The 19,850-nt window shown below is 39.7% G+C and overlaps 1 protein-coding gene across 1 annotated transcript in view; it reads left to right on the plus strand.

Moving 5' to 3' along the window:
* The window catches only part of LOC103361043 (protein phosphatase 1 regulatory subunit 37), a 66,085-nt gene that overhangs the window by 36,191 nt on the left and 10,044 nt on the right, over positions 1–19,850 (plus strand). The gene's annotated exons all lie outside the window — the stretch shown is intronic.

Here is a 19,850-nt window from a genome sequence, read left to right on the forward strand (position 1 = left end):
GAGCATGTTAGCATTGTTAAAATGTTGACATTAGATTTGAGCTAAAAACGAGTTTCAAGGATGACCTTCTAACACCAGTGTAGAAGAGCAGTCCTTGAAGGGCTCTGAAAAGTGGAAATATTTTTGAGTTTGTGGTGGAATATTTTTGTTCACAGGATTATTTAAGCGCATACAAACTTTGACTGGTCTTTTCAATGGTGATGTGTGTTACTCTACAGCAGTCAATGACCTCTGCTCTGCCCTCCGCCTACTGCGCGTGCTGTCATAATCAAATGGGTTCACTCTGTCTTTCAGCTCTGTAAGCGCTCAAATGACTATCACTGTGTTCATTTAAATTTTCCTTCTATTGGTGACTCGAGCAGCTCTTATCCTTCACATTATGTCTTTTGTCATGTCAGACTTGCTGTGGTCACAGATTTGTCACGAGTAAGTCGTTTGTGTCTCAGTTCATCAGTGGTACTTGTGTTTTTTCCCCCCTCTCTACCTTCCGTGGCTGCAGAGGCCTGAGGAAAATGATGCCATAACTTTAATACATGCCCCTGCTGGATTCACAAAATAATTACCCACACTTGCCATCTGTTTGTCATGATTTTATCTCTGCTTACTTATTTGCATATTAAAGCATTAATTAAAATCTCTAAGGAAGGGAATGCTTACTTTAAAATTAACTCTGAAGGCAATCCGTGCACAGCTTCCAAAGTTGTTTTATTTTTGTTTGCAGTGGTTTTTTTGTTTGTCTGTGTGTTGTTTACACGATTAAGTCTGATTTTTATGAAATGCCTCCTCTGGCTAAAGTCAAGCGGCAAGATGTACCAGATTTTGAAGAAGCAGCTTTGAAGAGCCATGATGCTTCTGTGAATGTGTGTCATTAAAACTCAGATTTCTTCATCCTCTTCTTCCTCACTTTTTTTTTTTTTGCACATGTATCAAAACCCTGCATATTGGTGGCTCTGTTTCCGTGCCTCTCTAAGCTGATGAGAGATGTGATTAGCATTTTTACCATTGTTTGGAGTTAGTGTGGCTAGGCATTTTAAGGGAATTGTAATAGGGGAATTTTTAAGCTCTGTCAGGTTTTAGAGTCACACAGCTGGGATTTGCCTTGGCGTGGCATATCCAGGTGGGAGGAGTGACGATTGTATTAAAAAGCAAATCTTTCCATCAGAAAACAGCGGGTGGCCAGATCAAGTGTTCTCGCTCAGTCATATTCCCTGGGTTGCCAAGGAATACGCGAAAATTTCATTCTTCTAAAGGAAAATAAGTGTGGGTATGAATGTGAGTGAGTGACAGAGGGGGTTATGACAGGACTCTGTGTGTGTTTGTCAGAGTCGCTGATATGGAGTTTGTGTGTTCATACATGTGCCTTTTGTATGTGTGTGGTTTTACGGCGATGCAGGGGGCGATTGAAGATGCGCATATTTAAAAGGCGAGAAAAGAAGGTGGAAAGAGGGGAGGAAATCTGGGTCCCCTCGTCTTTGTTTACAAGAGTCAGATTTTTCATGTCTGTTGCCACACTGTTCCATTTGATCAGTGGCCTGTTTGTTGTTAATTATTAATTATTTACCCATCTAAAATATTCATGCACCCTGGCCCTAGTGGAAAACTGCCTTTTCCAAGGGGCAAGTTGTCTCTGTAGCCACTGCAAGGTGGAGCTGTTTATACATCCTTATCTGGGGACTCTGTTAACCCAGCTAATGAACTAAACTTCCTGTGCTTGACACTCTGTTAATCGCGGGTTGGGCGAGGAAGCCACGCAGCCTGTTTACCTGTTTGATGCCTAAATATTTGGCTTTGGATTTGCCAACGTGAGCATCCTGTCAGCTGTTCTTCAGCAGAGGAGCTCAGTGATAACTCTGAAGAGTGTCCTCTCCTGAATGTCGCATGTCAGCAAGGTGTAGCTGTTTGAGTGGTTGTCTCACTGAGTGATGAATACAGCAGCATGGTGTGTGTGTGCGTGTGTGTGTGTGTGTTTGTGTGTGTGTGTGTGTGTGTGTGTGTGTGTAGAGGTAGGAAAGGCAGCAAGAAGAAGGTTCAGTAGCTTGTTTCATTTGTCCTGGGTGCCGACAGAAGCAGATTCTTTGAGAGAAAGCCTGAAGGACACCAAAGTATTTTAATGCTGAAACAGAAAAGGTTGTTTAACCTGCCTGACATGCTGTCATTAAGGTTGTTGAAACCATGTCTCAAACATCTAATCCTAACTATTATATTTCTAAGGCAACTATGCTGACTAACAAGAAAATGACAACAAAAAAACAAAATGGTTCCCTCCAGTATAATATAGTACAATATTTCAACTTTTTTTCTTTTTTCCCACTTTTTTTCACGATGTGTTTACTTGCGGGTTTCGATCAGTATTAGCTTATTCATCAAAACTACTCGGTTATGTTCAGAAAAGGCTGGTTTGGGTTAAAATACACACCGTCACTACATTCATGACAAGCTACAAAGCTGTGTGACGCCTCCATAGAAGGTTTTACATGCACATATTCACATGACTGCAAAAGGTTGTGTTTATCAGTTATCAGAATGGATTATAACCCATAGACCGAGCCAATTAGAAAGTGAAGGAGGTCCCTATTGGCCCATATGTATGGGGATTATATGCACTGGTAACAGGTCACTGAATGGTTTGAAAACATCCAGATCAGGTGGTGTTGCTCCTTTGTGGTTACCTCTGGCTCTCTGCATAGTGCAGCTGGTATACATTTATGCTCGATACTGGGTTGATCAATGAGCTTGTGAGGATTTAGGAATATGCAAGAATAATATCAGTTGCAAGAACTAAAACCTACACTTTGGCACATGCCTGGCGATGAGGTAAAAATGTGAGCCCTGCCTTCCTTAAAGCCCTTATGTCACTGTACTTTGAAGGTGCATATTCCCGTAAACAGGATCTATTGATTAACAAGGAATATGCTTCTGTGAAACAACATGATGTCATTTGTAACGAGCTGTTGTTGTATTTGGCTTGCTCATAATTCAAACGGACTAGCCAGTATCATGCCACTGTAGCCATGTGCAGTTTTTTTCAGCTCATAACTCTACTGAGCTACATAAAGGCAGTCGGTTCCAACATCTTTTCTATTTTGAGTGCTGAAGTAATTTTCGTTGAAGTAACTGTTGTTCAGCATTTATTGGCTTCAGTTACTAGTACGGTTGTAGACTCTGTACCTTTTCTCACTTGATCGCCATCCAGTCAAAATTAAGACATAGAATACAGGTGATAACTCCAACAAGAGTTACGGTTAAGTTTCTTTTTCGTTTTAAAGCCAAACAAAAGTATGTTTTTGTTTGTGTTAACAAGATAACTTCAGAGGCCACAGTCAGCTCAAACAGTCCATCTAGTTCTTCTCGTATGCATTGTTCTTATGTTTATCCTTTGGTTTTCCCTGTCAACGTGAGGTTCAAGGCCATAAAGAGGTATGGTTATCATATTGGCTGTTGATGAATGCCAGTGAAAGGATTAGCTTTTTCCAGCCTTAACTTTATTAAACAATGATGACTGTTGAATGTCCTGTGAATGTGAAAGGAAAGGCATGTGTGTGTCAATGCATCCGTGGAGAGATTTCTGTGAGAAATGTTCTGCACAGAGGGCAGCATTTGAAGAAGCATGGATTCTTATTTTAGGAATAGTGTGAGACAAAGAGGTCTCTGGGTATGTTTTTGGGCACCCTTCCTGTCACGGTCAGTCCCAGTAGGGTGGCTAGGTGACAGAACGGCCTGACCATGCATGTAGTCGGCACTCAGGTTTCAACTCGCATCATGATGACACCGCTACTCAGGGGAATAGAGTACGTAGGCAGACAACAGCAACCAGGCAGAACAAACCTCCCAGCAACGCCTCAGAGGGCAGCGGGGAGCGGCTCCTAGCAGCTGGAGGGACCAGGGTTCACACTACTACCAGATCAGTCACTCACCTACTGGTATCGCAGCACACAAAACCGCTCACATAGCCCAGAGAGCATAAAGGAAGGGCTGTTTTTAACAACTACTTAACCAAGTGAACCTCTAGAGAACATCTTATGTTGACCTAACAAATAAAATTCACCCTTCAACAAGACTGACATAGAATGCGATAAATAAAGAGTTCTAGCAGAGTTCTTAAAACTGTGGAATCAAAAAATAAATGTTCTTCTGTTCTGAGATGAGGTGCTTCTGAGTGGTTCCCAGCCTTTTAAATATTGACTAAACTACAACCAAAAAAGTTTACCCAAGGGACGTGCATTAGAACAGAGGTGATAGGTTTGCATAAAAACATGACAGCTGCTGTTATTCTACAGTATACCAGCTATAGGAAGCACACTGCAACCCCTCATATATCATCATTATCAATATCACCTTCATGGAAACTAGTTAGTTCACAGTCACTTGTGCACTATTTCTACCCAATTTTACATTTTTAATTCATCCAAACTGCAGTCGTCTGCTGCCCACCCAGAACAGTAACATGAAGGTAAAAGGAATTCTTGGTCCTGACAGGTTGTAAAACTTTCTTTAACAAAATTCAACCTAGATAGTCCACAGACCTACAGTGACCGTTCTAGATTACTTTGATTGTGCAGGATTTTTGAAGGCCTGGTATAAAAACAATTACATTAAATCAATGGAGCACAACTTGGCCTTAATCATAAAAAATGAAAAAAAGTGTGTTAATGTGTAACACTACCTGGACAGAATACTAGCTGCCATCTGCCATGTTTGAGCACAAAGGAAAATAAAAACAATAATAATTTAGGGACCAAAACTATATTCTAACATTTAGCTCTTGCAAGTTCCTAAACAAATTAGCACATAAGCAAAGTTTAACCAACTGATGCACATTGAAACTTGAGTTTTGAACGGCTGTGCCACACTTTGCCAGGTTTCTACTCCAGGCTGGTTTCTAAAACCACAACTTTTCAGTAAAAATACAGAAAGGGTGGCCTCATTAGTTTTAATTTAATGGTTGACTAGTTGATATCAGTTTCATATCAGCCAACAGTGTATTAAAATTCAAAGCCACTAAATTCCTGCTGCGTCCCCCTCTTAAATGCAACACTACTTGTGCCGAGTCGACTTTTCCTCCTGATACCTCTGAAAGGGACAAAGCTGGATGAGTCTCTCCAGCAGACGAGGGTGGGGGCGCTGGAGCTGCTGAGGGGTAGGGGGGCAATCCCCTGTCTCTCTGCAAACACAACAACAACTGCAGCAACACACTCCTCGCTGCACTCCTGATGTATTTTCAGGCAAAAACAGGCATATTTGCCAGCTGTGTAATTTACTGCAGCTCTCATTTGCATATTAAAGCCTTAATTAGCCCCTCAGAGCGTGTGTGTGTGTGTGTGTGTGCGCCTGTGAGTGTGTGTGAGTTTGGGGTTGGGGGTGTAGTATAATCACTTAGATGTGTAGTCAGGGAAAAGGGGTGGGGGGTTTCAACATTTTCAATTGGTCTGGATTGGGGCCGGAGGTGAGTAGAGTCACTTCCCTCCACAGTTCCCGTGGACCGGCTGGTTCTGATACGGAGCGAAGTGGAGCTCTTTGATGAATTGCACTCGACATGTCTCCTTGCCATTTTTAATTACTCTCACTCATCCAAACCAAGAGGTGTGACCTGTGATATCACAGGAAAAAGGGATGTATGTTTTATCCTCTTGCTGAGTGAAGGCAATGGAAAGCTGCCAGTCAGGAGTGGAGGTGGGAACAAAGAAGCACTATATATTTTTTTCTTTTTTTTTTTAAGTGTTTATGTTGTTGTAGTCAAATTGTAGCACATATCTACAGCTACAAAGTAATGTTAACAAAAGTCAATTGATGTCAAACCTCTTGAAACATGATTACCCCTCCAAAAACAAGTTTTACTCACCGTTTAGCAATGTCACATATATTTTACATGTATATACCCGTGACAAACTCATACTAGTAGTTTAAAATATTAACCTAATAAAAGTGCAATCATATAAGTAATGATAGATGTATTTGAGGACTGTTTTTTCTGCCTTTATTTAAATGTACATCATAAAGAGACAGACAGGAAATATAGGGAGAGAGCATGTGAATGACATGTAGTAAAGGTCTAGCTGGCCAGCAGCCAGAAGATGTGCAACCTCATGTAGAATTTAAAATAAGCTCCTGTGGATTCGAGTAGAGTGTAGAGGAATCATTTTGCAACTTGCTTACTTTTTCTTTCTTTTCAAAAGTCAGTACATGATCACAATAATTGCTGGAAGTAAGAAGCTGAAGGCAGGCCACAGTTGAATTAGTTTAGCAGAAAGGCTGGAAAACAACACCTTTAAAGCTCACTGATGAACAAATTGTACTGGCTCTTATTAGCTTGAGCTTACACAAATAGAATTTTACAAAACAATTGTTAGATGTTAGCATCAAATTCTGCTTTTATATTTGTGCACAGATTTTAAAAAATTGTCCATTGTGTTAATTAATAAGCCACAGACGTGATAGTATTCATCTTTGGACTAGGTCTGACTGTCTTAGTCTGCGTCTGGGCCTCCCAGTCTTTATGCTGTTGTAAGAACACCCAAACCCAGGTCCAGCCCAGTCTGTGTTTTCAGAAAGAAAGTGAATAAGTTCAATTGTAATTAACCAAAAGGAAAGTTTGGCAGGGCAAAGGAGCTGAAGTGAAAAATGAGTGATACCAGAGTTGCTTGTTCGTAGACAGGAGTAGAGGAAACAGATGCAATAAGAAGATCAGCAACGTAATGCAGGCTAATGCAACAATGTGCAAAGATACGAGATCCATACAAAATACCTCAAAACCTGGATACTCTAAACATAAAACAGGCACAAGTCACCCTTGGTCTATCTCTTTTTAGACTGAATTTTATTGCACAGTTGTACATGTTGATGTGTCTTAATGCCTTCAGGACATCTCTTTAGAGCTGCACATCCAAAGCATTAATGAGCTCTGATGGGTGTCGACTGAATTACTATTTTTTACTGACACTTGCACCTTAATTAATTAAAGGTTTATCTCACCTAGATTACAAAAATAAGTAAATTAGTTAATAAATACGAGAAACAAAAAGCTATCATGATAAGTCTGAGATACTGATCTCTTCAGTTTCTGCCTTCACACCAACACAGTGGTTGTGAACAGAACAGAGTTTGTAGCTCACACAAATGAAAGACAAAACTGGCCCTTTTAAGATATAATCTTTGCCTTCACAGGAAATAACGTCTGGATAATGCTATTTCGTGACCAAATATAATAGTGAATGTAAATTTTCAATGCATCAAACTAAGTTGCTTTGTCCAAACTTTATTTACTTAAGGGCTTTGCTGACACACACTATTCAGTGTGATTCCACACTTTTGTGAAGCCACAAGGTCGTTTTATGCAGAGGAAGCTTTTTTTCAGTGGTCATAGCCCAGCAAGTCCACATTCCCCATTCAGACATGCAAGACACTCGCTCAAACAACTTGGCATAATGACCAAAACATTGGAAGTTCTGCAATTGATATGGGCCTTCTCTGCATAAGAGGTGGCATATGTATATAAGCCCTGCATAAGTAGGGGTATCAGATCGCATCGCCTTTCAACGGGCATGTCCTGAGGCGCCACGCTCAAACAGTCACCCATCAGCAGCTGGCAGCCTCTCATCTGACTACCATGAAGCCCCATGCGTGTCTATCTATCTCGCTCCCTTCATCCACAAGCCACATCCCTTTCACTTTTGAATGGCGGGCTGACTGCAGAAATTGCCCCTGTCCACCATGCGCGCAGAATATTTAACTATGAATATGAAATATCTTGGCAAGACTTCAACCACCTTCAAAAGTGAGAGCCCCTCCAACTCTCGCAGCATACACACACCTCCCAATATCGCCTCCTTTTTTTTCATGAATCGATCATCCCATCCCTGTATAGAGGGATGTCAGGAGAGGAAGTAGTGAATGATCTTCTCCGCTTGGGCACCAAAGTCAGCAACTGAAGGCGAAACTCCAGACACTAAGGTTCTGTGGATGATAAGGTGAGACTCCAACACAGTGCAGGGTTCTGGTGAAGAGAGGAGACTGACAGAGTGAGGGAAAACACAACGGCTGAGGAGTTCCGCTTTGGCTGTTTGCCTTCTTTCCTTTCAAGACCCTCCCTCCATCCTCACTGCGAGACAATTTCCCTTCTCCTTCACCTTGGTCCACACAGGGGACAGCAGTGCTGATTGCAGATCAATACTGGCCTGCCATGATCAGCACTTAACATGTTCTGTCCCAGCCCATCAGTAGGAACCAATTTGTTTATGGAAATTTAATTGAGTTAATGTTTAAGAGGACACACTAGATTTAAAGAAAACTTGGCCTTATTAGCTCCTTTGGTTCGTGTTTTGTTAACCTCCACATACCCTCTGCTTGGTATGGAAATAAAGAAGGTCCTAAATGGGTTGAATAAAGTATGAGCACGTTCAAGACCACAGTACACCACACTGTTTGTGCTTTGGGCCAGCAATCCTCACCTAATGGGTCTTTAAGAAGGGCAATGCTTTATATTTGACTGTATCTTAGCTGTGACTTTCAGGATGTTAAAACAGGGAAACATCAAGGCGCCGTGACACAGAGTCCGCCTTCATCAGTTTTTACACATTCTTTGTTAACCATCAGAATAAGCAGAATCAACATACATTACATTTGACAGAGACCTTTTCTTTGTTTGTCATCATCTTAAGTTTACCATATTATGACTTTCTCTTTCACTCAGTTTTTTTGCTGTCAGTGTTTGCTTTAGTTTATGCAATAAAACTCCTTTGTTAGGTTTAAAAGAAGACTATTGTTTGGTTAAATGTATATTCTATCACTTTGTCTACCATGTTACAAAGTACACACTTTGTACATTTTCAGAGTGATGACTCCACATCATGCACAAACAACCGCAGAAGGTTGTTCACCTTTTCAGGGATATTTTCTGTTTTTCATGTAATAATGCAGCTACTGAGCCTACAAAAAGGTGGAGTAGGTCCCTACTGGCCCATATGCATGGAAATGATGTGCACTGATGACCACCATTTAATGCACTGATAATGTCCAAATCAGGTCTCTTGAAAGATATCGCATCAAAAGTTTGATTTCCATTACATTGTCAACTTTTGTGCTCCCCAGAGGATCAACCTGACTAATTTAGGTGGTATTAAGATTTTAAACACAGCTCTGAACTTGTACTTACACCTGAACATTTAAGAATAATTGCGATATGGTCAATAGTTGCTATGCACTTATGACCATGTTCATGTTCGTCAGGTTGATTTCTAGTCTGAATTGCAACGCTTGGGTTAAACTTTTTATTTTCAGCTCTCATAACTATAAGACTATAATGTAGATAGAGTTTTCTTTGATGTGTTACAGCATGAAAAATAAAGTAACCTGGTGTATCATCCAAAGGCCAAACTGAAAGTCTGCATGTCAGTCTGGTGTCAGTATATCATCTCTTGTCCTATAGCTCTGTCTTGCATGTCCCTCTTCTTCTATCTCAGGAACATGCTCCACTGTCCCATTGTCACCCGCTTCTTCCCCCCCAACCCTCCTTCACCCCCACCAAAGTCTGGTCCGGGCACCATGGAGGGGAGGTAATTGGATTTGTTGTCACCTTCACTGGCTGGCAGGTCTGGCCTGTCTGCTCAGCTTAGTGATGAAGACATCAGTGTGACAGGGACCCTGGGAGAGGATCAGCTGGTGTCCTGGATGCCACTAATAAAGCTGTGGTCATGCCATGGCCATGACGCCACGGCCGCAGCCAGCTGTTACCTCTGCCACCTCCCCTCCAGTGCCAGTGCCCATTCTACAGCTCGGGGACTGTGTGTAGTTGAATGGGGGGTGTTACATGGTGATTCAAGAGTGGCCATCCATATTAAAGCAGATGCCAGTCCATCCCTCTGTTGAAGGGGTCAGAGAAACCCTCCCTAAACACTCCTCTGTGGTTCTGGGCTATGCTGGCACCACACACCAGTGTCCTGGCATTCCCTGTGATCTTCTATGTTGCTAGGCATCTTATTAAAGCACTGGCAGGTGGCTCGCCAAAGTCAAGGTCTGTAGTTTAGGCTTCATTGCAGTTGTCCCCTGGTTCACCTTATCAGGGGTGAATGAGTTATGTCTTCAGTGTCCTGCAAAAATAGTTTACTAATTAATGTAAAAAAAAAAAAAAAAAATCTCTAGTTGATTTTCTTACGGCTGCTTGTACAGTTTGGAGGCTAACTGTGGTTTAGATTTAGAGATGGGTGTGTGTGCCGGTTGTGAGTGACAATGAAAAATCAAATCAGTTACAGGAATAAAAGAAGAACAAACTTAGAGTCCTTGCTAACAACTCATATGGACAGATGATAAATCAGAAGCAATCAACAGTAAGGTGCTGTTTCCTCATGAGCAACGATAGCAAACAGTGTCTCCACTTTACAGCATTCTTTCAAAAGGTTCTCTCTCATTTGATATGTTGATGGTGGAAGTGACGGGAGCGTTTTGTGGAAAAATGACAGTATTAGTGATTATGGTGGAGGGATATGAGGCTGACCTGGCACCTCTGCAGCATAGATGCACTAATTATGTGATGATGACTGAAGATCAGAAAGTAGCAATGACGGCGGTGGTAACGTGGTCGTAACGATGGCAATGACAGTATGTCAGTAGTGAGGATGGAGCAGTTTTTTGGGGTTTCTTTTTAGCTTCTACAAATCATACATCCTTTAGACCACGATAAACAATGATACAAATATTTTATATCTTTGAGTGTCTATTGTTTTTTTTTCATGTAAAGCCAGAGTCGAGGTTTAGCATGTACCTTCAGGGATCTAATAATGGCTTCACTCATGCTTTTCTAGGGTCAGTCAACTACTTTTTTTAACAGTAGATCGTTTTAGGATTAGAACAAACTTTCAAGATACCTGCTTTCAAGATATCTGCTTTCAGTCATACACTTACTGCTTGTCTGAGATGAAAGATGAAAGGGTGAGATGAAAAGACAGATATAATAGATTTCATAATATCAACCCTGGGTCTGTGCACCCCTGTCTTCCAAAATACAATCCTGTACAACTAAACTGCATTTTCTTCTACGTTTTGAAAGAAGCATTTTGTTTTTTTTATTTATTTATTTATTTTTGATATTTCTAGCTTTGCATTGTTGAGCCTGTTTTGGTAGCAGTAGTGCTTCATGCACATATTTCATAACAGCTTGACAGTAAAAGCAGATAGCCACTAATTAGCCCCCCTGTCCCTCCATTATATAGTGAAATGCATGTGTTGAATGTCAGGGGACATAGTTTGTGTTTTGCTGCACATCAGATAAAACTGTGTGCAGCAATTGGTCTTTTATGCAGGGGACCAGGTTTAGCATCCCATCTAGTTCAGCTTAAGTTTAGTTTTTTAGTCTTTGTCTACTTTCAGTTTACTAACTGTATGGTTACATTTAGGCAAAAAAAAATGTTGACTACATGTTAGACGCTTTGTTAAATTTACGCACCACATTTGTTTGGTTATGTTTAGAAAAATCATACCGTTTGGGTTGAAATACAACCTTTTCACAACATGTTTGAAACTTCTCCATTCTCTGGGTTACCAAGGTGATGAGTCCCATCTAATATATGACTGGATGAAAGGGAGTGATAGTATAGCAACAAGATAAATGTGTTAATTAAAAATATATATATATTTGATGCATCAAAATGCGATGTATCAGAAAATACATTTCCCTCAAGATGTAAAGCAGTTCAGTTGTACAGGAATCTAATTTTGAGGAGACAGGATTGGTCTGTGCTTCAAATACAGTGTTGGAGTCACGTTGAGCTCAGCCAAGCTCAGCACATGGCTAGTTAGCTTAGCATCTCTCAATGCACTGGCTCTCTAATTAAAATGTTTATCTTATTTGCTCAGTGCAACTACAAAACTGGCAGTTTTGTAATAACAACTGAAAAATACAAAACAAGTCTGATTCACAACCTGATAACTTCAACTTGTGTGACCTCAATGAGCTCTTGTATAGTTCATGTTTCAGTGGATTCGAGCTGCTTTAGGGGCACACAAAGGATCGCCAACATTATAGCTTATTGCTCAGGATGTTTTGACCAATCAGTGTGTATCCAAGACAAATGTCCTAAAGTACAGAATGGAATGTTTGTCAAAAAAAGTCAAAGCACATTACAGCTGGAGTTACTTTCCATATCTATAGGAATCTGATAGCATCTGCTTTGTCTTCCCCTTCTGCTATCTCTGTATTGCAGTGTTCAAAATCCACTACACTATGGGAAAGTTTTGCAAATGATGTCGATCATGCATTTTTATTTTTGTGTATTTTAATCACAGTGCTTCTCGACCTGTCTGAAATTTTCCACTAAAACTATTTTCTCTGTCACTATTCCTAGTGAACACCGAGGCCACATGCTTCACTTAGCACTGCCCAATACAACTGTAATTGGTTTATAGAAATACAAACAAGCCAGAAAGCCAGAGCTTGTTTTCTGGTTTTACCATATGGCAGAATGTTCATAAAGACCAGCCAGACCATTCTGTAATGCAGAATGGGATGACTAACCATACCTGTCCAAGTGACTCCAAGCCCATGAGAGTCCATTTGGAGCACGAACACATGACATCTGTACTGCTGCTGCACTACAAGGCCATTACTGTACATGCTTAAAAGCACGATCCAAGTGTAGAATTTAGCCGTGTTGGTAAGGGTCCCTTTAAACTCCGTGCAGAGCCAGGCTAACTCTTTGTCCCTGCTTCCAGTATCACTGTTATGTAAATCTAAAAACAGTGCTTTCCAAAATGTTGAACTTTTAAATTATTATTGTGAACAACTCATAGAACGTTTGTATTTGGATGATGTTACATGGAATTAACATTTATCCATCACGTTTATTTATTTTTTCTTTAAGTGTCTAAAACAAGTGGATTAGTGCTTTCAAACTGATATTAATTTTCTTTTCTCGTCATTACTGTCTCATCAGTATGGGCTACCTAACCAAACACAAATGATTAATCATCTGAAAAGAACAAGGAAAAAAAAACAAACGCACTGTGAAAACTTTAATGGTCAGCACAGGAATGAAAGAAATCTGAATGCCAGATGAGTGCTGCATAAGCAATGCATGTGCCCTTAAGGACACAATGAGTGCTGAGTAGTCTGTCATTATTTCTTTATGTGCTGCATCTATTACTTTTGTCTCTACTATATATTTAAATATGATTGATAAATAAGAGACATTTAGTGTGTTTCATAAATCTCAAGAAAGCCTGCTGCCCATTTAATGTCAGAGCTGCTTTATTAGACGCTCAGTGTCGAGTCCAAACAAGGAAATGAATAAAAAGTCCCTGTGTGAATTGTTCTTGGTTGATATTGCTTTATATGTTTATATTAATGTATTATTTATTGTAGTTATTACTAGTTAATTATAATTTGTGTTCTATTACTGTATAGAAGTATACAACCATTGCTGTTATATTAATTCTGTGGGAGTCTGCTTGGAGGACACCGTACATGTGTCGTTGGTCACACTACATATTCGGTGTATACATACTAGCAGGCGAGCTACTGTCCTTATGGTGTAGTCGCTGGCACAAATTTTGGGCAGCAAACAGACATTTACAGAAGGTTTTGCGTGGATTCTTGCAGACTTGACACACGATAAGGTTTCATTCCTGCGAACTCTAGCAGACCTTCACATACTCTCAGGTACTGGAGGATGTGGAAAGCATGACACTTGCCTTAGACAGGTGGCTTGTTAGTTATTAACAGTGAATAAGATCCTCTCTGATGGATAATGTGACATCACTGAGGTGGAGGTGACGTATAGGATACACATGCATCCACACAGATACACACACACACCTCACTGACATGGATTCAGGGTTTACTGCTGTGTCACCTGAAAAAAACATGCGTACGTATTTCAGCTCAGCTCACATGGAAGCTGCTGAAGTGATTTCTTCACATGGGCTGCTTTACATTTGAAGTACATTTGTACTATATAGAAGTTTTATCATGTACTATTTATTGAATTGTACCCACTCGCATACTCACATAAGCTACAAATACACGTGTGAAAAATATTTGCATATATTTACTAATGACTTTATCAGATAATTGCTGTGTGCTGATGAACAGCTGCTGTCAGCCAATGCTGCAGATTCCTCACTTGTCATCTGCCATGGTTATAACTAACAGCAGAACTCATGTAGAAAAGGCATTTGAAAAGCCCATTTTTAATTCCCCTTTTCCAGATTTCCAGTTTTCAGGTGGAAGTAAATACAGAAGTGCAGGAGACTTAAAGGATGGCACTATTGTGTGAGAAGCACAGCTGGGTCATTCATCATGAAAATTTAGAACCAATGCTGCTCAATCATCCCAGATTTACCTGAAATTTTTTGAAGCATAAAACATAAATATCTATATAAATATTTGTAAAAATTGTAGCTTGACATATAAAATGTTTTGTAGGATAAACATTTTAGAAAAAATGACTTCCAACATACTTTCAGTGCATTTTTTTTTCCCCCACATTGAAATTTGAGGCTTTATTTGAACAACGCTATCTCAGGAACTATTAAAAATAAAAGGCTGAATTTTTACTATTATTGTTATTAGTAAAAGTCATCATGCCACTGATTCACAATCTGCAATATTTGACATGTAAATGAAATAATCTCTGATTATAGGTGAGTTAATGTATGGAGAAAAAAAATCAAGCCACCCATGAAAAATCCCATCTTTGAGCAAATATTAACAAAAAAAAAAAAAGATAATGCAGGAGACAGCTAGTGCTATTTTCTGAACTACGTGTAGTTTTGAAAATATCCATGGGTCATGACCTCTCTATTTAATTAAGGCAATAAAAAATATAGCAACAGGTTGCCTAGTAACAATGCATTTAATTATAGTATAGGTTGCTGTAGTTAATTAAATGATCTTTATACATGGATGTAATTGTCAGTGTTTAGAAAATCACATATAAATTACAAAATGATTTTGTTAGAGACGCGGGCAACAGATTTGGGTTGATCATTAATAATTAATGAATTGTGGTATTATCGTGTTGTGGGACTTCACGCTTCACAGAGGTAAACTGTTTTTTTTCCCCCTCAGATACCATGCAGCTCTCTTCGTGTGTTATATGAAGGCATAGTTAACCCAAATTACTATTAAAATCATAATATTTTCTTTAAAAACCCTGGTGGCTGGCTGTCCATTAATCTGGATAGTCAGCCCACCATAAATCCCACTCTACTCAGCTGAAGTTGGCAATGCTGAAACGAGTCTAAAGCTGAGGCGGCTCTGTGCGGCTGTGCAGAGTGAAATGCTAATGTTACATACATACAACACAAATCGCCTCTTGTCCCTGTGAGCTGTAGCTGTGTGAGAGTCCAGTTTGTTGTGTTGTTTCCGCCTGTCTCGCTCCTTTTTTTCGTCCCGTCTGCATTTACTGAACAGAAACCCTGGGATAAGTGTAACAGTTTTCACGGCAGTTGAAACATTTGCTACTCGTTACACTTGCTCTGCCCTTTCCATCAGCTTTGCATGCAATCGTGCCACCTCTAAAATTTGCCTTGTGTTCTGTGTGATGACACTGTTTTGCCCAAAACTTAGTGATGTTGTGACATAAAAGTTTCGTGCCAATACGAAACAGACAGTGCAGAAAAACAGAGTTAAAAAGAGAAGGTGAAACCCAGTTCAGCTCACCTGTCTGATCACAGCTTAAAGAAGCTGCAGATGTCGAATTGTCGGTTTTTGGACGATACGTACACGGGACACAGAGCTGCAAATCTAATACTGGAAAGATGTGAAACAAGCATCCTGGGAAATTGTCAATATCGACAACAGCAAAATAAATAAGGAACTAAAGAAAGAAAATATAAAGAGCAATCTCTTGCAGTCAAAATAACCGGTTTTACCTGTGGTGATGTGTTTTTTCCTATTTTTAGTTGGGTGGGGGTGGGTGGGGGTAAAAAAGTGTGAAGATCAATTAAACAGAGTTAAAGCAGTGCTGGCTTGGGAGAGCATGGCCGGGGGTCTCTGCGGTGGTCTCTTCAGATAATCAGCAGCCCAGGGCCCTCCATAATCACACGGAGGAGTGTTAGCTTTCACACACCGCTGCTAAAGAGAGGGATTAGAAAGTCACACAGCCTGATAAATACAGGGTAAGATGGAGAGAGCAGAGAGAGAAAAAGAAGGGTGGTAGGTGGGTGTAGCAGTAGGTGGGGCAGCGTAAGGCCAGACAGTCAGCCGTTCAATACTGCCGCAGCTCCTGTCTGTCTCCAAGTTCAAAATCAACTTGTTTATAATGGTGACAGCAAAACATTCTGAATCTGAACAGATGCAGCTGCATTTGAGCATTCCAATGAAAAATGGAGGAAGGTCTTACACAACTGTAGAATTTAATGTTGTTCCAAATGATCATAATACAGAACATTTTATTGATTCATTAGAAAACATGAACTTGAGTCATTTTCTGTGTCTTGTTCTGATCTCACCTCATTTTCAGATTAAGACGATTCGTTCTTTCAGCAAAAGAAAAATATTTCTGACAACCCTACAGTTGGTCCCACTTTTATTATGAGAACAAGTTCAACTAGAAATTCTGTCATATTAAAGCATCAAAGATAAACACGATTCAGTGCCAGGCCCAAGTTTTCGTTCATTTATTGAGTATTTTCCATAGTGTACCACTAAAAAATCCTTGTGACATCATTTAGCTGAGCCTTAATTTAGCTGATCTTGAACGCGACACTAAACTGCACATCGATCAATCATTCAAAATCTGCAGCGGTAATTAGACGACACCACAGCAGTTCAGCTTAGAGAGGTTCCAAACACGAGACACAAGGCAGGTTTCAAAACCAAACAAGAACACACACGCGAGGTGAGTCATGTAATATTAATATTAGCCTGGTAAATTAGTTTGCTGATTTTTTAGTTAAATATCAGCAGATTTCTGGTCTTGATTTATCAGTTTCTCTACATTCTTCAGCTCTGTCAGCTCCTTCAGCATCAACCCAGCAACAAGCCGGGCTGCTGCGGATGAATTTAAATGCTACATTGGTTTAGCCTATTCCCTGAACTTCCACATATAGACAAGAGAAGTTTACAGTGAACCAAAATGACAGCACAAAGCATATCAATTTAACACAAACCCCACTGATTGAAGTAAAAGTGATGTTTATGCACACAAGGGTCAGAGAATATTTTCTGTTTCATTCAAACAACATTTCTGCTTTGTCTCATGTTCAGCTTTTTGTCTTATTCTTTGTACTGTTTCTTTTTTTTTTTTTTCTTTTTATGCGTTTTCCACTGAACGTCAGTATAATAATTAAATAATAACATTGATGTTGTAATTACTCAAAACAAACAAATACAAAAAGACAGCAAACATCCTGGTGTGTACTCCAGAAGATTTCAGTTAAACTGGAGAATAATGCATGTGTGTGTGTGTGAGTGTTAAAACCGAGCGTGGCACCACCTCTTGCCCATTAGGCGTTGTTGGAATGAATAGTTCAGCGCTGGAATAAGACTGTTTTTGTGTATTTTTATAGGCTGTGTTAATTTGGTTGTGGATTCATAGGGAAATAAGAAAATAATCTGGCAAAGTGACATATTTCAAAAACCACGTGTCTATTTTTTTTAAGCTTAAAAATCTAATTCAAACATGTAATTTAGTTGTTTGGAATTTACATTAATGTGTTTCTCTCCTAAAGATCATCCAGCTGGATTCCTTCTAATAGATTTCTTCTCGTGTGCGCCGTGCACCCTGCATTGTCAAAACTTCACAGTCGAACATCTTAAATACAACAACATAGCTTTGTTTCTCACTGATGAAAACATGAAAACATATTCTCTCATTTCTCTCTCTCACTCACACACACACACACACACACACACAGAGACACACACACAGAAAGTCAGGAAGCAGCTATTTGGTATACAACAGTGACATCTTCAGTTGGAGTGACGGAAGGCTGCAGACAGCAGAAGACGAAGGCGAGGAGGAGAAGGAACAAAAGAAAAGCATCCTGAAGCTGCTCTACGTGTCTCTAAATACTGTGATTTCTAGAAAGGTCAAAGGTCTCTGTGAATGTGCTCAAAGTGCATTCATTACCATTTAGTCGGTGTTATTCTACTTCCACCAAATACCAGAGCGACGTCTCGGTTTGCAGTGCGGTACGAGGTGTTGGAGTTTTCTGACTTAATGCTGCCATGTGCATGCAGAGAGACAGCTTTAACTCCGAGCATGTGCTGGAGGACTAAACGCTTCTCTGCTGTGGTGAAATGTACGGCAACTTGCTCATACAGCTGGCTGTCATTCAGAGGTATTTACTGGTACGAACCAAAATGTACCATAACAGTACCAAAAACTAACATCACATCCCAGATCAGATCCCAGTTCAGACTGATCTCCTGAGATACTCACTGAATTAGATCATAATTGTATTATTGATATTTTATTTAGTATTTATAAGTATTTGCATATTTAGAAAAATTCTTTTCTTTCTTCATTTTTTGCGTGAATACATTCACAGGTAGACGTACGGTAGTTGGTTTACATCAATGCATGTTTAGACACTTCTTGTTGCAAATTTAAATCTCCTATTCCAGACTCAGCCCCCAAACCTACCCCACGTAGGATTTCTGGGTGTTTCCCAGTGACTAAATTATGACTCTGTTCATAGAGTATTAGGTGTTCATATCCATTTTGGTTACATCCCTACTACCCACCCCAGTCTCTAAACCCATCCCACTTACCCAGCAACACACACACACATACACACACGCACACACACATGCATGCTTTCACATCAAAATTTCAACACATATGAGTACATGTACATGTGTTCACACAGCAGAATATATTTGTGGATCAGTTGTGCTTATAGTGTCAATACACACACACACACACACACACACGTATGCATACATTTAGTCATAGTTAAATGTCGTCCATATGTAACATGGCTGAAGTATTTGATACCTAAAGTGAAAAAAGGAAAACTTCCTGCACTAACAGGTCAAAGGCGAGGCCTTCACTGTTCTGGACAGGTTTCTCTGCAGTGTCTGCTAGGCTTCCATCTTTTCTACTGAGGAATCCTGCAGCCCAGTGTTCTTTTCTTCAGTTTGATTTGAGTGCAGTTGTGTACGTTGCTCGGCTGCCCTCTCAGGGAACGGAACCCTCACAGCTCCCACTTTATTTAAGCACCCCTCTAACATTTATAATAAGCACATAAATGCTAAATGGTTTATACCTAATCTAAACACTACAGTGTGACTGGAAATGATTTTTAATCTATTTCTAACTCCCCATATGAAGTCTTTGTATCTGGTGTATACACATATAATATTGTAGCTGTACACTTGACCCGGTGAATTAATGCTTTACAACACACGGTTAGATTTACTCATGTGTAAAAATACATAATGCTGTACTGCATTGTGAAAAATGTATTAACTGTGTATGTGCCAGTTGTTGCTCATCCATAGGAGGAGTTAGAATCATTGCCAAAGACATGAACAAACTTTAAAAAAAAAATAAAAATCATAAATTTAATTACAGCTGCATTATAGTGTGGTATAAACAGTTCAGTGCTCTCATTTTTCTTATAAATGCTTTGTGGAGGCCTGTAAAAATAAAATATTGGCTCCTGGCCTCCTGTCAGATCGTGCTGAAACTATGTTTAGTCTGATGTATTAACTTTCTTTGTGTGTTTTATTTGGGAGGATTTATACGAACATTATTTTAGCAGTTTTGGCATTTTTCTTCACTGAATGTACAAAAATCTCTGGGCGAGTCAACTCAACCAGGGAGATTAATTTATTCATTGTTTAATTAAATTTAAAGTATCATGATGCAAATAGATTTAATTTATTTATATGCATTGGCTATAAAGTAAAG

Source organism: Stegastes partitus, unplaced genomic scaffold, assembly GCF_000690725.1.
Source record: "Stegastes partitus isolate 25-593 unplaced genomic scaffold, Stegastes_partitus-1.0.2 Scaffold483, whole genome shotgun sequence".
NCBI classification, from domain to species: Eukaryota; Metazoa; Chordata; class Actinopteri; family Pomacentridae; genus Stegastes; species Stegastes partitus.